We start from the raw sequence: 13,859 nt of genomic DNA on the forward strand, positions 1-13,859 counted from the left end.
TAGAGTACACGTGTATACGTTTTTGTGGGGTACATACCAAACAGCCAGGCTCCCATGTTACAGGGTATGCCTATGTTCAAATATTTTTAGATAATGCTGAACAATTTTTTGAAGCTTTATCAATTTGCACTCCCACCAGTAGTGTATGAGAGTCCCTGCTGTCCTACATTTTTGCCAACTTAAGCACTGTCAGTCTTTTAATTTTAACCATTCTGGAGAGTAGGCGTGGTACCTCACTGTGGTTCTAATTTGCATTTCCCTGATGCAAATAAAGTGATGTGAAAGTCCTCCCCCTAGTGGCTAAAATCTGAATTACCAGGGAGATTTTTTTTTTTTTAGAGTATTCAGATTTCTACAATACCTGGGCCTTCCTCCACATCTCTTCTTCCCCAAAGTGTCTCTAAGAATAAAAAGTGGACCATCTTTCATAAACTCATTGTCCATTGGATATCCTCTTTTACGAAGGGCCCCTTTAAGTTTCTTGCTCATTTTATATTTTTTAATATTAACTTGTAACAGTTCTTTATAGATTCCGACACAAACCCTTTGTTAGTTACAAGTGTTGTTGCCCAAGTTTTAAATCAACTCATTTTCACCCATACAAACAGGAGGCTCAATGCAAGTTCAATTTTGTCATTCTCAGAAATGACCAGTAGGTGGCGCCCAAGCCTCGCGCCTGAGCCTTCCACGGGCTGTCCCCGCATTTCAGCTAAATCTCCCAAAATATTTCACAAGTAAGCAAACTTTAAAGAGTGAGAAATCAAACTTAAACCATTGTACAACTAGATAGAATACAGTTAGAATGGGGTTTCTTGGTAGGAACAACACATTAATCGTTTTTGCTCAGAATAAAAGAATAAAAATGTCTTTACCAAAAGGCAGGAAAGCTGGGGTGAGGCTGCCCTGGGGCTGTCGGAGCACCAAGTGGATTCCTTGGAAATACCCTCTGAGAGCAACCTGCAGGCAGATGAGAAAAGGCCATAACTACCAGGCATGGCATTGGGACACTGTTTCACTGTTCACAAAAGGCAGGGACTGCGAGGACAGCAGAGCAGGGGTCTTTTTGGGGGGTTATAAGTATTTTTCCACCTCCTTTCCCTTATTCCTCTTTACAGTTTTTTCATTAATTATATTTTGTGATTGCTGAAAACTGACTTGGTGGGCCTTAGAAACCTGGTGGGAAACCAGACCCACTCACTGTGATGGAAATGGTGTTCACAGGTGAAGATGTTTGAACCTGAGACCTCATAACTGAGGAGCAGCCTGCCTCCCTCTTCCTCTCCTTCTGCCTTGCTCAGGGTGGATGCTCCCCTGAGCTGGCCCCCCACTCAGCCTTGGACAGGCCTTCCATCCTCCTTGGTCTTTCCCAACCCCCTACCCAATGAATGAATATATGAATGAATGAGTGAGTGAGTGACAAGGTCCTAGCCTTTCTGAGCTTAGAAATCAGAGCATACAAATTCCACACCCAAATCAAGACCCCAGGAGAGAACGTGGAAGCCCTACAAGTAGAGGGAGCGACTCCAAGAGGGAGCTGTGTGGGGCTTGGCGTGATGGGTTGGCTTGTAATCAGCTGTGATTATGAGCAAGAGGAGAAAGCATGCCTAGTTGAGGGAAAGACATAAACCTGGGCCCAAAGCATATTTGGGGTGTGGTGAGAAGGTGACCCCTTTCCTCCAGCCTTCACAATGGTCATCAGCAGGAAGACAGGAACATCAAGCCAGAGATTCAACTCATTTCCTGGGGTAGCCAAGACAAGGTTTTCCCCACTGGGGATCACCACCTCTGATGTCCCCAAGACCTAGCGCAAAGACTGGCACACTGAGATTGCGTTAAATGAACTCATGGGTGCTTTTCATTCTCTTCTGACCCATGTCTGTTCAGACCCAGCACAGCCTGCCTTGCAGCCCATGGAAATAAAGAAAGGCTCAGAAAGAGGCTTGGTTCTCTTTTGTTTTCTTCACTGGGGATGACTGGACAAGCTCGTTTTCTGAGCAATGTGGAAGTTCCCACCCTTACCGGATTTCACATCTTCAAAGGCGAAGGTCATTGCACCACTCAAACTTCCTGGTTCTGGGGGCCGCCAGCGTAGGTGTCCAGAGGCTGGGAGCTGGGCAGGCGCAGGGCCCACAGGTCCAGGTCAGGAAAGCTCATGTCTGCCGGGTGGGAGGGGGTGCCCGGCGCCAGGCTCTGCTCCTCCTCCTTAGGAGGAGAGTCTGACTGTTACTGGGGATGCTGAGGCTGCTGCCCAACACCCGCCACCCCAGCTGACAGTGCCCAAGGCCTGGGCAGGAAGAGGATCCCAGCCGGAGTGCACATCAGTGTAAATGTTGCCTCCTAAACCCTAAACTTTGGCGTTTGGAGTCTCCCCCTTTTCTCCTGGCCCCAGTGGCACTCAGTGGTTTGCTGGAACCAGCTCATACTGCTTGCAAAAGCTAATTGTTAAATTTTCAGGAATTTTGCAAACCAGTGGTGAAACAGCCATTATTTTCAAAATTAAATTATAAAACCTTACAAGAAAATGTTATATTTTTAAAAAGCAACAAATACTCAAAATTTATTACTTCCTAATTATTTTTCTACACTCATAGTTATATATGCTCTTGAGGCTATCCCTGCCCACCGTGTCTGTGTGGTGGGAATATTATACGATAGTGAGCTATCGCACATCTCTTCCCAATCCTGCATTCAGTGCCACCATCGTTGGTAGCTTGAAATTGGTCATGGTGGGAATATTCACACCACCAAAATCAATAAATGCCACCCATCAGGGCTTTTTGCCCTGAGCGCCTATTGTCACACATTGGCTGGCACACCGAGGCACCTCACCCACGGCTCACAGAAGCTAGTTGTGCAGCGGCTGGGAGGACGGCCAGCCCTGGGTTTTCCACCTGCTGCTGCCAGCTCTGGACCTTCTTCTCAGCCAGCCCAGGGGGAGGAGAGGGAGGGGGAAGCAGGGAGGAAGTGGAAGGAAACTGGAAACTCCCCTGGCTCCCCCAGGGCACAGCCAGAGAGCCTGGCTCACTGGCGGGTGGGCAGAACCGTCTGGAGGGATTCAGGGAAGAAAAGTCTGGGGTGTGGAGGGTAATAAGCAGAAAGGAATAAGTGACTGAGGTGAGCAGACAGTGCAGCAGTCCAGGAGGCGGGCCTCGTGGAGTCACAGGGGAAGTCACAGAATGTTGCACTGTTGTGACCGCAAAAGAGAGGGGGGCCAAGAACACACAGAAGTTGGAGCCTGTGGAGCTGGGGTTTCAGTGAAGCCTCTACAGTGCTGGTGCCTGTCCCGGCTATAGTAATGAGGAGGAAGGTGGGCACAGAGAGGAAGTCCTGTCCTGAGGAAGGAGCTCCTGGTGCTGCCTCATCCTTAAAAGTTCTTTTCTCCGGGCATCCCAGCCCTCCTCTCCACACCCTGCCACACACTTGCCCTACATCTTCTCACTCACACCTAAGGCTTCCAGAACCTTCTATCACTGGAGACACTCCAATTTCTTTCTCGAGCTGGATGTCTAAACTCGCCACCTCATCCTCCAGACCTGCTGCTCCCGCAGGCTCCCATCTCACAGAGGGGCAGCATCGAGTGTCGGCTGCAAACCTAGGAGGCTGCCTTTGTCCACTGACCCTCACAGCTCAAAGAAACCTCCCCCCCCCCCAATCTCCCCACATCCTTCCTCCACCGCCCCGCCACCTCCCAGGCCTCTGACCACTGCTTTTGAAACTCAAATGACTTTTTCTTTCATGTTCCCCATGTTTTGAAAGTTGCCTATGACACTGCACTTATAAAGTAATATACTTTCCGCCCTTTTGAAAATAAAGTTGTACGTACAGCTTCGAATCAGAACTTCATCCACCAAACGCCCACTGAGTAGTTATGCGCCAGGCTCTGTGCTGGGCACGAGGGATGCAAAGGCAAATAGGGCCCGGCCCTGGGCCTCCAGGCCTCACACCTGCTTAGGAGAGAGTCACACAAAGAGAGCATAAACCGTAACAGTGCCCTGAGGTCAGGACAACGATGGGGTGTGCACACAGTCCTACGGGACGTTGGTGGTAAACCTGCCAAACCCAGAAGGCTGGGTGCCCTCGCTGCCACCTCGCTCTCCCTCACTCCTTCCATCCAGTCACTCCCCGGACCCCTGGAGCAGCACCTCCTTAAACTCTCCAATCTGTGCCGTCCCCTCGTCCCACAGCCACATCTTGAGTTTAGGTCGCCACCCTTTGCCACCTGGACTCTGCTCCACTCATTCTCCAGACCAAAGCCAAAAAGGTATTCCTTGAGCACAAAGCCGACCAGGTCATTCCCCTCTTTAAACCCTTCAGTGGCTCCCTGTTGCCCTTAGGATAACGTCCAAACTCCTTCGCATGGCTTCACAGCCCTTTCTAGTCGAACCCACATTCACACCAGAAATATTTCTTGTGTATTTGTCCACTTAGCGCCAATTTAACTGAACATTCACTATGCGGTAGGTATTGTGCTGGGGACCGCTGTCCTGCTGCGAACATAGCGCACACCCTTCCCTCTCCCGGAGCTTGTCATCTAGCAGGGGACACCGACAGTAAACAGACACTTGTACAAGTAATTGATTGTAAGTGTGAAGACTGCAGGAGAAGGAACATTTCCTCGTCAACTCCCTGCTTTGACCACCATCAACTCCTCGCCATGCCGGCCTTCTCCTCTGTCTGGGCTGCTCCCTTTCCTGAGATGCCCTCTCCTTCAGGTGGCCAGAACTCTGTAGCGCTGCCGGTCAAGATTCCCTTCTCTGGGGCCCTCCCTGAACCTCTTCCATCCAGGGCCCATGGATCCTGCTGTCACCCTGAGCGAGTGCAGAGCACAGGCCCTGTGTCCTCCAGGCCTGGCACAGGACTGGCACCGTAAACCCTCAGTAAGTGTTCACTGTGTGAAGGACTTCTGGGTCCTCTTAATCCGTGTGTGAGTATTTGCATTTCAAATAAAATAGGTATAAAATCATTGACATCGATTTCACATATTTAGAAAAGTCTGGAGCTGAGTGCTAATAAAGGTACAGGGAAATATTCCTAAAGCCCTAGAGCAGGATGTTTGTGAACCAAGGCCTTTCTGGTGACTGTGACTAGGAGTGTGAGGTCTCTGGGAGGCCCAGGGCGGGTGTGGTGTGGCTGCCGAGGTGAGGAGCCCAAAGCTGCGCTGCCCTCTTTGCTGGGGCTGCCATCTTGCCTCCCAGCTCTTGGCCCAGAGCCCTGGCTGACCTCCCGCTGTCACCCACCACCCTGTCCCTGGACTCAGCTCCTGTGGGCTACACCTTGCTGGGGAGAGGGCAGCTGGGAAAAGAGGGGAACCCCCCAAGGGGGCTGGAGCAGCCGGACACGAGCTGCATCTTAGGGCAGCTTTGCTGAGCATCTGGGCTCCTCTCTGCCGGGTCTGGGGAGGGACGCTGCTCCCCGAACTCCCCAAGCCCACGCACCTGCCCGGGCCTTGTGGCTGAAGCAGGTCTAGCAGCAGCAGCAGCTGGGTGGGGAGGCAGCCTTGTCACCCACCCACTCTGCAAAGCCTCCTGTCCCCTCTGGAAGAGGTTTTGTTCTATCTGGGAGTCCCCACCCTCAGCAACTTATCCACAAAATCCCACGCTGCTCCATCCTTCCTTGGAATCAGAGAGTTGGAGGATCGCCTGGTCCACTCCCTTCATTTTACAGTTGATGAGACCGAGGTCCTGAGAGGGAATTAAGTGCCCAAGGTAGCACAGCCTGGCCGGTAGGTACGGGCAGAGCTGCGCTTTCAAACAAACAGAAAGGGCAGTCTCCTGAGTCTCCATCAGCCCGGAGCCCCGTCTGCCAAGCCTGTTTTGGGTTGCCTGCCCCAACTTTTCCAGCTGATTTGAACCCCAAAGCCACGCCCCCAACAAAGGAAACTCCAGGAATCACACCACCCCCACCTACACCCTCCTCCACACCCACTCTCATTCATCTGCCCTTCTGACCCAGAGGTGGGGGCAAAGCTTGACCCAACCTGACAGGCCTCTTCCAGGCAGGGACCAGGCGAAGGGACAGCACACTGCCTCCGCGTCAGGACCCACCTGGGTGAGGAGTGGCTGCCAGGCAGGCCTTCGAGAAGGAAACCATGCACAGGTGTGTGCTGTTTACCTTCCTGCCTCACAAACAGGACTGGGCGCTCCCTGCCTGACAGCTTAAAGCCCCAGCCTCTCGCATCCACACAACCGGCCTGTCCCGAGTCATCTCCCGCCACTCCAGAGCCCACGCTCTTTCCCATCCTGTCACCCCGGCCTCAGACGGCACCACACCCCTGTGCCTCTCTGGCTTCGTAGTTAGAGAGATCTGTCTCAAATGCCGTCCCTGCTTCTCCTCACGGCGAGCCCCTTCTGGTTAAGACCCAGCTCAAAGGTCATCTCCCATCCTCCGTGCAGATGCTTCCTTCCCTCCCGGCTCCTCCCTGGCATGTGCGCAGCCTCTGTGCCACAATCAAGAAAATACAAGGTCATGAATCTGTGTCCCCACTAGACCCTCAGCTGACAGCAACAGTGTCTTTATCTTCACATTCTTAGAGCCCAGCACGTCGTAGACACTCCATAAAGGAATAAATTGCTAAACAATGTCAATATGTGGGCCCCGGATTTATCCCAGAGCTAAATCAGGAAGCAAGGTTTACTGTTACACATGGATTCCTTCCAATGCCTTTATTCAACAAATACTTGTGGAGGGTCGCTGTGTGAAAAGCACCGTATAGACGAAGTACTGGGAGCTCAAAGCTGGAGTGGACACGGGAGTCTGCGGGGGAGGTAGAGACAAGCCGGAGAGAGTATGAGTTATCAGGAAATGGCTAGCACTGACTGGCTGTTAGGAGCAGATTATCATATCTAATCGGCCCTACAAGGTGGGCGCTTTATTATTCTTCCCATTTTACAGACGAGGAGACTGAGCCTTTCGGAAGTGGAGAGACTTTGCGATGGCTCAACTAGTAAGTAGTGGAGGCAGGATTTGAACCCAGGCTGCCCCCACACCCCACATGCTCAGACAGAAAGATCTGGCATAAGTATTTTATTGTCTTAGTTAGTGGCCCTCAACCTTGTCTGCACACTGCAAACACCTGGAGAGCTTCCAGAAGCGCTGATGCCCACTGGTCCCACCCCAGACATCCACATGGTGCAGCCTAGGCACTGGGGGCTCTCGTGTGCAGCCAGGGCTGAGGCCCCCGGCTCTAAATGGGGGAGCCCAGTGTCAAGTGTGTAAGGTGTGACCCACCTGCAGCCGGGACACTCCCTGGTTGTTTCAAGGTCCTGTCTGGGGAGATGTGGAGCTTTCCTATCCCCTTGGGAGGGGCCTCAGATTGTGTGGGCAGGGCTGGCACTTCCTCCCTCGCATTTTCTCAGTGTCTCACCAGCTGTGAGCTTCCTGTGGCCTAAAAGTTGCCAAAGACATCTTCCTGGGGAAATTCCATGGTTTCCACGCAAGGAGGCGTGGGTTCTCCAGGATGCCACCCAGCTTTCAGTATGAAGGAGCCAAGATCTGTGGGTCGCAGTGAAGACAGTGGATGAGAGGCCTCCGGGTGGGCAGCTTGTGGGCTGACACGGCCGGGTGGGAAGAGACCACACACCCCTCAGACCCCAGGAGGCAGGCTCTGTCGGGCAGAGGCAGCAGAGCGGGAGGAGGGTCCTGGCTCCACCAGCTGACTGCTGCCCTTGGCAGACGCTGGACGCCACACACTTGCAGGCTCCGAGGATCGGCGAGAATCCCCAGAGCTGGGGAGCCCAGTTGGGTGGATGCAGCCAGCAAGGCTGGGTTTCCCCCTCTTTCGCCCAGGCTGTGACTCAGGGACAAATATTGAAACTGGGGAGCATGACCTTGCCCCAGAGCCCTCTCAGGAGCCCAGGGAGCCCATGGTCCAGTGGCACAGAGGTTGGCAGCATGACATACATATGCGGGGTACACAGAATACTGCCATCATGAGCTGGGTGCCCCAAGCGCCCTGTTCCTCACAGCGGTGTTATGAGCATCATTTCATTGAATCCTTACCACAGCCCTTGAGGCAGGTGCCATCCCTTCTCAGGTTTCCAGAGGCAGAGAGCTTGGGGCTTCTCCCGGATCACACGGTCCCTCAGTCAGCAGAGCTGGGTTCGTGTCTGCAGGTGCAGGGTAAACGGACTTGTTCACCCTGGATCTCCCAATGACAAAACTTCCTGCCTCTCAAGTCCTAAGACTAGATGATTCACGGACCGTGTGACCACGCAGGGCCATCACTTAGGGTGGCCACGTCTGTTCTTCTAATCTTAGGGACTAGGACGTGCCCTGTGGCTTCACCCCATAGTGACCATGTGGGGAACAGCTTTCTTCATAGGCAGGACAATGGGTAAGACCCCACAGCGGCCACAGTGGAGGGTGGGGCTCACCCCCAGCCTGTACATATTTTTCAGGGCAGAGACCCTGGTTTCGTTATCTTTGTATAAGCCCCTCCCCATATTACCTAGCACAGTACATGGCACGTGTACTTAATGTACTTAAATGTTTTCTGAATGATTAAACCCAGTGACGAATCTTTTTGCAAAGACTTGTGCCATAATTGATCTCTGGCATACTGAATCTCAAGGATTCCATTGATTCACAAATATATGTGATGAGTGCTTGCGATTTGCCAGGCACATGCCCGCTGCTAGTGCTCCAGTGGCAAGCAAAAAATAGCTCCTTGTGGAGCTCCAGTTTAGTGGGGGAAGGAATTAACTAATTTCCCAAATGCACATAAGATGACAGCTGTGATAAGGTTGCTAAGAGAAAGGGCCACTGGACTATGGAAGTGTAGGCAGAGGGCCTGCCTGGGGGCAGGGAAGTCTTCTTTGAGGAAAATCTTTGCAGGTCAATCCACCCACCAACCCATCCATGACGGCCCATGTGCCAGAGTTTGCTCAGCAAGGAGCCTGGCACATGGTGGCTGCTTGAGTGGTTTTCCCCCGAGGTCCTGCAGAGCAAGAGGAAACCCTGCATCCCCTGAGTGCCCAGTCCTCAATCCACACCCGAGCTTTTAGGTGCAGGTTGTCCAGTCAAGAAGAAAGAGAATTTTTGCCTTTTTATGCAAAGCAGCTTAAACTGAAACTGACCTCATCATGAGTGTCTGAGGTTGTTTCCAGGAAGTGGTGAGCGAGGGAGGGGATGAGCCAATTCTTCAGGAGCCCTGGGGACACACCCAGATTGCCCAACACCGCAGGGCATTGCAGCCCAGCCACCTCCTAGGCCTCGTTGTTGGCCATGGGGCCCCGAGGGGATGTCCTCGCCACTGCCATTTCCTCTGGAGCCCAAGGTCTGCAGGAGACGACACCAGACGGAATCTTCTCCAGGGTCAGATCAGGGCGAGGTCAAGCGCAGGCCTAGAGGAGGGACCCTTGGACCAGCCAGATGAGGCACACAGACCAAAGTGTCTATCAACGACCAGGGGGTGGATGATGACTGTCCTTTCTGATGCTTTGTCCCTGAGCCACCCTCATCCGTTTCCAGGGCTCTTAGTTCACAACAATAATCCTCCCGGCTCTGGACACGTGCTGTCTCCTCCCCTCGGCTTCTGTCTGGCTTTCTGCTCAGTTCTCCTTTCTCTCTCCTGACTGGCTTCTTTCCATCTCTACTCTCTCAATAACTTGGGGTGCAAGTGCCCCTAGATGGCCTCTCAGCCCTGACTGTTCTCCTCAGGCGTGTGCCTCTCACTCTAACTCTTGTCTGTCTCTCACTTGCAGCTCCTGAGAGAGACAGGCTGACCTCATAAACCTTTTCAAGCCGAGGCCTCGTGGGGTCGTTGAGAAGGGGACTGACAACACTGCAGGTCCTCTACGCTCTAATCTCATCCCCTTCTGATCCTCCTGATGCGGGGTCGGTGAGCCGAGGAGTCGAAAGAAAGATTTCTTGGACTCTCAAGATGTGGCAGTAGTGCTCTTTTATTTAGAGAATAGTGTGGAATAGCATGGGGACAGGACCCATGGGCAGTCAGAGCTGCTGCGTGGGGACAGGACCCACGGGCAGGAGGAGGTGCTGCTGCCCCCACTACTGCTGCCAACATGGGTGGAGAGTAAGGCTAAATTTAAGGCATGGGTATGTGAGCCATCTCTTTACAAGACAACGGAAAGAACATGTAAAAAAGTTAAAATGGTATCAGTGCAGGTGGGGTCTGGCCATTGGGTGGTCCCACAACTTTTAGAGAAGAATCAAATCGGATTAAGTAAAGGCCAGAAGCCACCACCCTAAATCAGTTACCTGAGGTTGCCAGACAGTAACCAACTTAAGTTCTTGCCTTCCCCATTAAGAGTTTCCAGAGATAAGGCCATCCTGCCTTCTTCCTGGCGCAGAGAGGGAGGCATCTTTACAGATGGAGGTTTCCCTTACAAATGTAAACGTTTCTCAACAAAGGGCAAGCAAATTCCACTCCTCAGAGCCTGTTTCTCATCTGCAGTTTTAAAATTAACCAGCCTAAAATCCTCATCACTCTCTCCTTCCCGCTGCTCAAACTGTTTTTCCTTTTGGATGTAGAGATGGCTACTACATCATCACAGGTTCTACCCACCTCCACGGCTGAGAACAGAAACGCTGTGCTCAGTTTCCCAAGCTTTGTCCTCCAAAGAAAAACCCTTTCTCTCCCAACATACTGCAAACGCGTGCAGTCTGGCTTTCAGGCTACGGGCTCAGCTATAGATTTTAGAGCCTCTACATTGAAACTTCTTTGTTCTGGACCAGAGCTTCTCAAACTTTAGCCATGCATGACAACCGGAAGAGGTTATGTGTTAAAGCACAGAATCCTGGGCCTCCCCCAGAGACTCAGACCCAGTAGGTCTTGGTGTGGCCCCAGAATTTGCATCACTTCCAGTTGGTGCTGAGGCTGCCGGTCCACCAACTGTACTTGGAGTAGGACTGTTCTTGCATCTCAGTCCTCACCCTGAGGCAAGAATGTTCTGGCTTAAAGTTAGAGGGAAGAAGAGCAGTGAGAAAACGATGCAGGAATGAAATATCTCAATGAAACGCTTCTAAACATTAACTTCCCTCGGTTTACCCCCTGAGATGAATCTCCCTCAGCAAAGCAAGGTTCTGAGAAGTTAGGAAACTTGCCCACGGCCCCCAGGTCTTGACTGGCAGAGCCTGGAGTTGGGTGCTGACCTGTCTACTTGCTCCTGGCCCACTGTGTCAACTGTGAAGCTGAATTAATGTAAGGTTTGATAGTCACTGGCAGAACCACTGCCATTTGTCCTGACACAGGCGGTCAATAATGTCATCTCTACAGAGAAATGAAGATGTTCTCTAAGGTGTATGCACCTACCCATACACCTGATAAATCCATGCTCCTCTGGTCAGGGTGCCGGGATGTGTGTGACTGACAGGCAGTCAGGGCAGCCTGGCCAGGAGAGGCATTCCCACCCTTGAGTCTTTCACGCCTGGCTTGACCCTGCTCTCCAGATAGCAAGAGTTCCACTGATGGCTGAGGACCAGCTGAGAATCTCATTGGCTGGGGGGGGCAGTTCCCCGCTAATCACCAAATGTTGTAAGGAGCAGAGAGCTTCAGCACAGTGGCTCTCAAAGTGTGGTCCCCGGAGCAGCAGCAGCCTCATCTGGGAACTTGTTAGAAACCCAAATACTTGGGTCCCACCCTGGAACTACTGAAGTGGAAATTGTGAGTTTGGGACCCATTTTAACATGTCTTCCAGGAGATTCTGAGATACAGCTAAAGTTTGAGAACCACTCTTCTACTGAAAGAATTAGCCAGATTTCTAGTGTGGTTTGGAAGGATTTGGTTTGGTGACGTTGAGGGTTCCTTGCTTGCTGAGCGAGCCCTAACATATATCAGTGGCAGAGGAGTTGGTGAAGCATATACTAATCCAGCTGTGAAGTCAACTGTGACCTCCTGCCTCACTTGGTTACAGCCTTGCCCTGGAGAGGAGAGGCTTGTTGCTATGGTAACTCTGCCTGGGCCCTTCCTCTGTGGGTGGTCATATTTGCATCACTTAGACACCAGGTAAAGCCAGTGTCTGGACTCTGCACCCAGATCCGTCCATACCAGAGCCCAGAGAGCCTATTTGTTGTCATGGCAGGGACAGACTGAACCACAAGCCCTGGCCCCATTGGTCTTGTTGGTGTGCTGTTTTTTTTTTTTAAAGATTTTATTTTTTTCCCTTTTTCTCCCCAAAGCCCCCCGGTACATAGTTGTATATTCTTCGTTGTGGGTCCTTCTAGTTGTGGCATGTGGGATGCTGCCTCAGCGTGGTTCGATGAGCAGTGCCATGTCCGCGCCCAGGATTCGAACCAACGAAACACTGGGCTGCCTGCAGCGGAGCGCGCAAACTTAACCACTCAGCCACAGGGCCAGCCCCTTGTTGGTGTGTTTTTTACAATCTTGAGCAACTTCCAATTTTGGGTTTTTGGGAAAAAAGCAAATCAAACATAATATATGGTGGAGGGAGGGATTACTGCATATGGCATAATTATGCCAGCCTCTGTTATCTCTTGAGGCAAGATAGCAAGTAAATGTGGGACATACCATAAAACTCCTCTTTTTTAAGTGTCCAATTCAGTGGTTTTTAATTTTAAAAGTAAGTGATGCCACACGAGAACTTTCTGGAGTGACAGAAATGTTCAGCAGCTTGTTTTGAATGATGGTTTCATGGGTGCATATAATTATCAAAATGCTTCTAACTAACAATTAAGATCTGTTCCTTTTATTATATCTAAGCTATACTTCAATTAAAAAAAAAAAATAGGGGCCAGCCCCGTGGCCAAGTGGTTAAGTTCACACACTCGGCTTCAGCAGCCCAGGGTTTCAGAGGTTTGGATCCTGGGCGCGGGCATGGCACTGCTCATCAGGCCATGTTGAGGTGGCATCTCACATAGCACAACCAGAAGGACCCACAACTAAAATATACAACTATGTACTGGGGGGCTTTGGGGAGAAGAAGAAAGAAAAATAAATTGGTTAACAGATAGCTCAGGGGCCAATCTAAAAATAATTATAATAATTTTAAAAGTAAATGGTGCCACTTCAAAAAAATCTAAAACAATTAGAATTTGAGAAATGTTTAGTGGTTGACTCAATGAACTTGTCTCCAAAATAACAAGCAAACAACAGATCAGATTTGCCTTGTGGTAGGAACTCATTTCTCAGTCACGTTGACAAGGAGAATTCAGAGAAGCAAAGGTATTATAACATAAAATGAGTCAGGTTCACCTGCCTGGGGCCGTACAGCCTTAACCAACACCACGGAGCAGCATCAACTTCACAATTACACACGACAAAGTAAAGGAAACATCACACACGTGACTCGATATAAATACAAAAAAGTGGAGTTTAATTTTTTAAACAGTACTTCCTCTCTTCAAATAAGCAGTATTTTATTATATATACATATATTATAAGTCATAGTAGGTGAATGAGCAAATTGGTTTTCGAGTGTGTGCGAGAGTTATCAAATTTGGGGTTTTCCTTAATTTTATTCTAATTTTCATTTTGTAGCTAAGTATATGCACACAGGCAGATGATGTAGTAACACACCACCAAAACAAAACAAAAAGCCTTAGTTTCTAGAGAGAAATTATATCATTGCTTGAGGCAGCTTTCTAAGCATGGGGAAAACACATTATAAGGGATAATTACCAGAAAAACGAATCCCAACGCCTCCTGCTATCTTAGGTACATGCGTTCATTTCACCCTCCTTCCTATTCAAACCGCACACCATCACTTTTGAATGTGAGGATATATGTAACGTGCTTGTGTGAATATCGTGATTATTAATATGGAGATTTGTCTCTAAGGATATATTTATATATTGTATAACATGTATATATATGTAACTATTTTTGTTGCTATGTCTTTTCTGGATGGGAGATCCTCTATGTGGGCATAGACGCAGTGGCTCTT

The 13,859-nt window shown here is 50.4% G+C and overlaps 1 long non-coding RNA gene across 1 annotated transcript; it reads right to left on the reverse strand.

Moving 5' to 3' along the window:
• Positions 1-6,647: 6,647 nt before the first annotated feature.
• LOC139073320 (uncharacterized) lies at positions 6,648-9,019 on the reverse strand. The gene is made up of 3 exons (XR_545599.2): positions 7,999-9,019; positions 7,228-7,491; positions 6,648-6,753 (listed from the first exon to the last, which is right to left on the reverse strand). It is a non-coding gene; the product is annotated as an uncharacterized lncRNA (long non-coding RNA).
• Between the last annotated feature and the right edge of the window lie 4,840 nt (positions 9,020-13,859).

Source organism: Equus przewalskii, chromosome 1 (genome assembly GCF_037783145.1).
Source record: "Equus przewalskii isolate Varuska chromosome 1, EquPr2, whole genome shotgun sequence".
Taxonomy (NCBI): domain Eukaryota; kingdom Metazoa; phylum Chordata; class Mammalia; order Perissodactyla; family Equidae; genus Equus; species Equus przewalskii.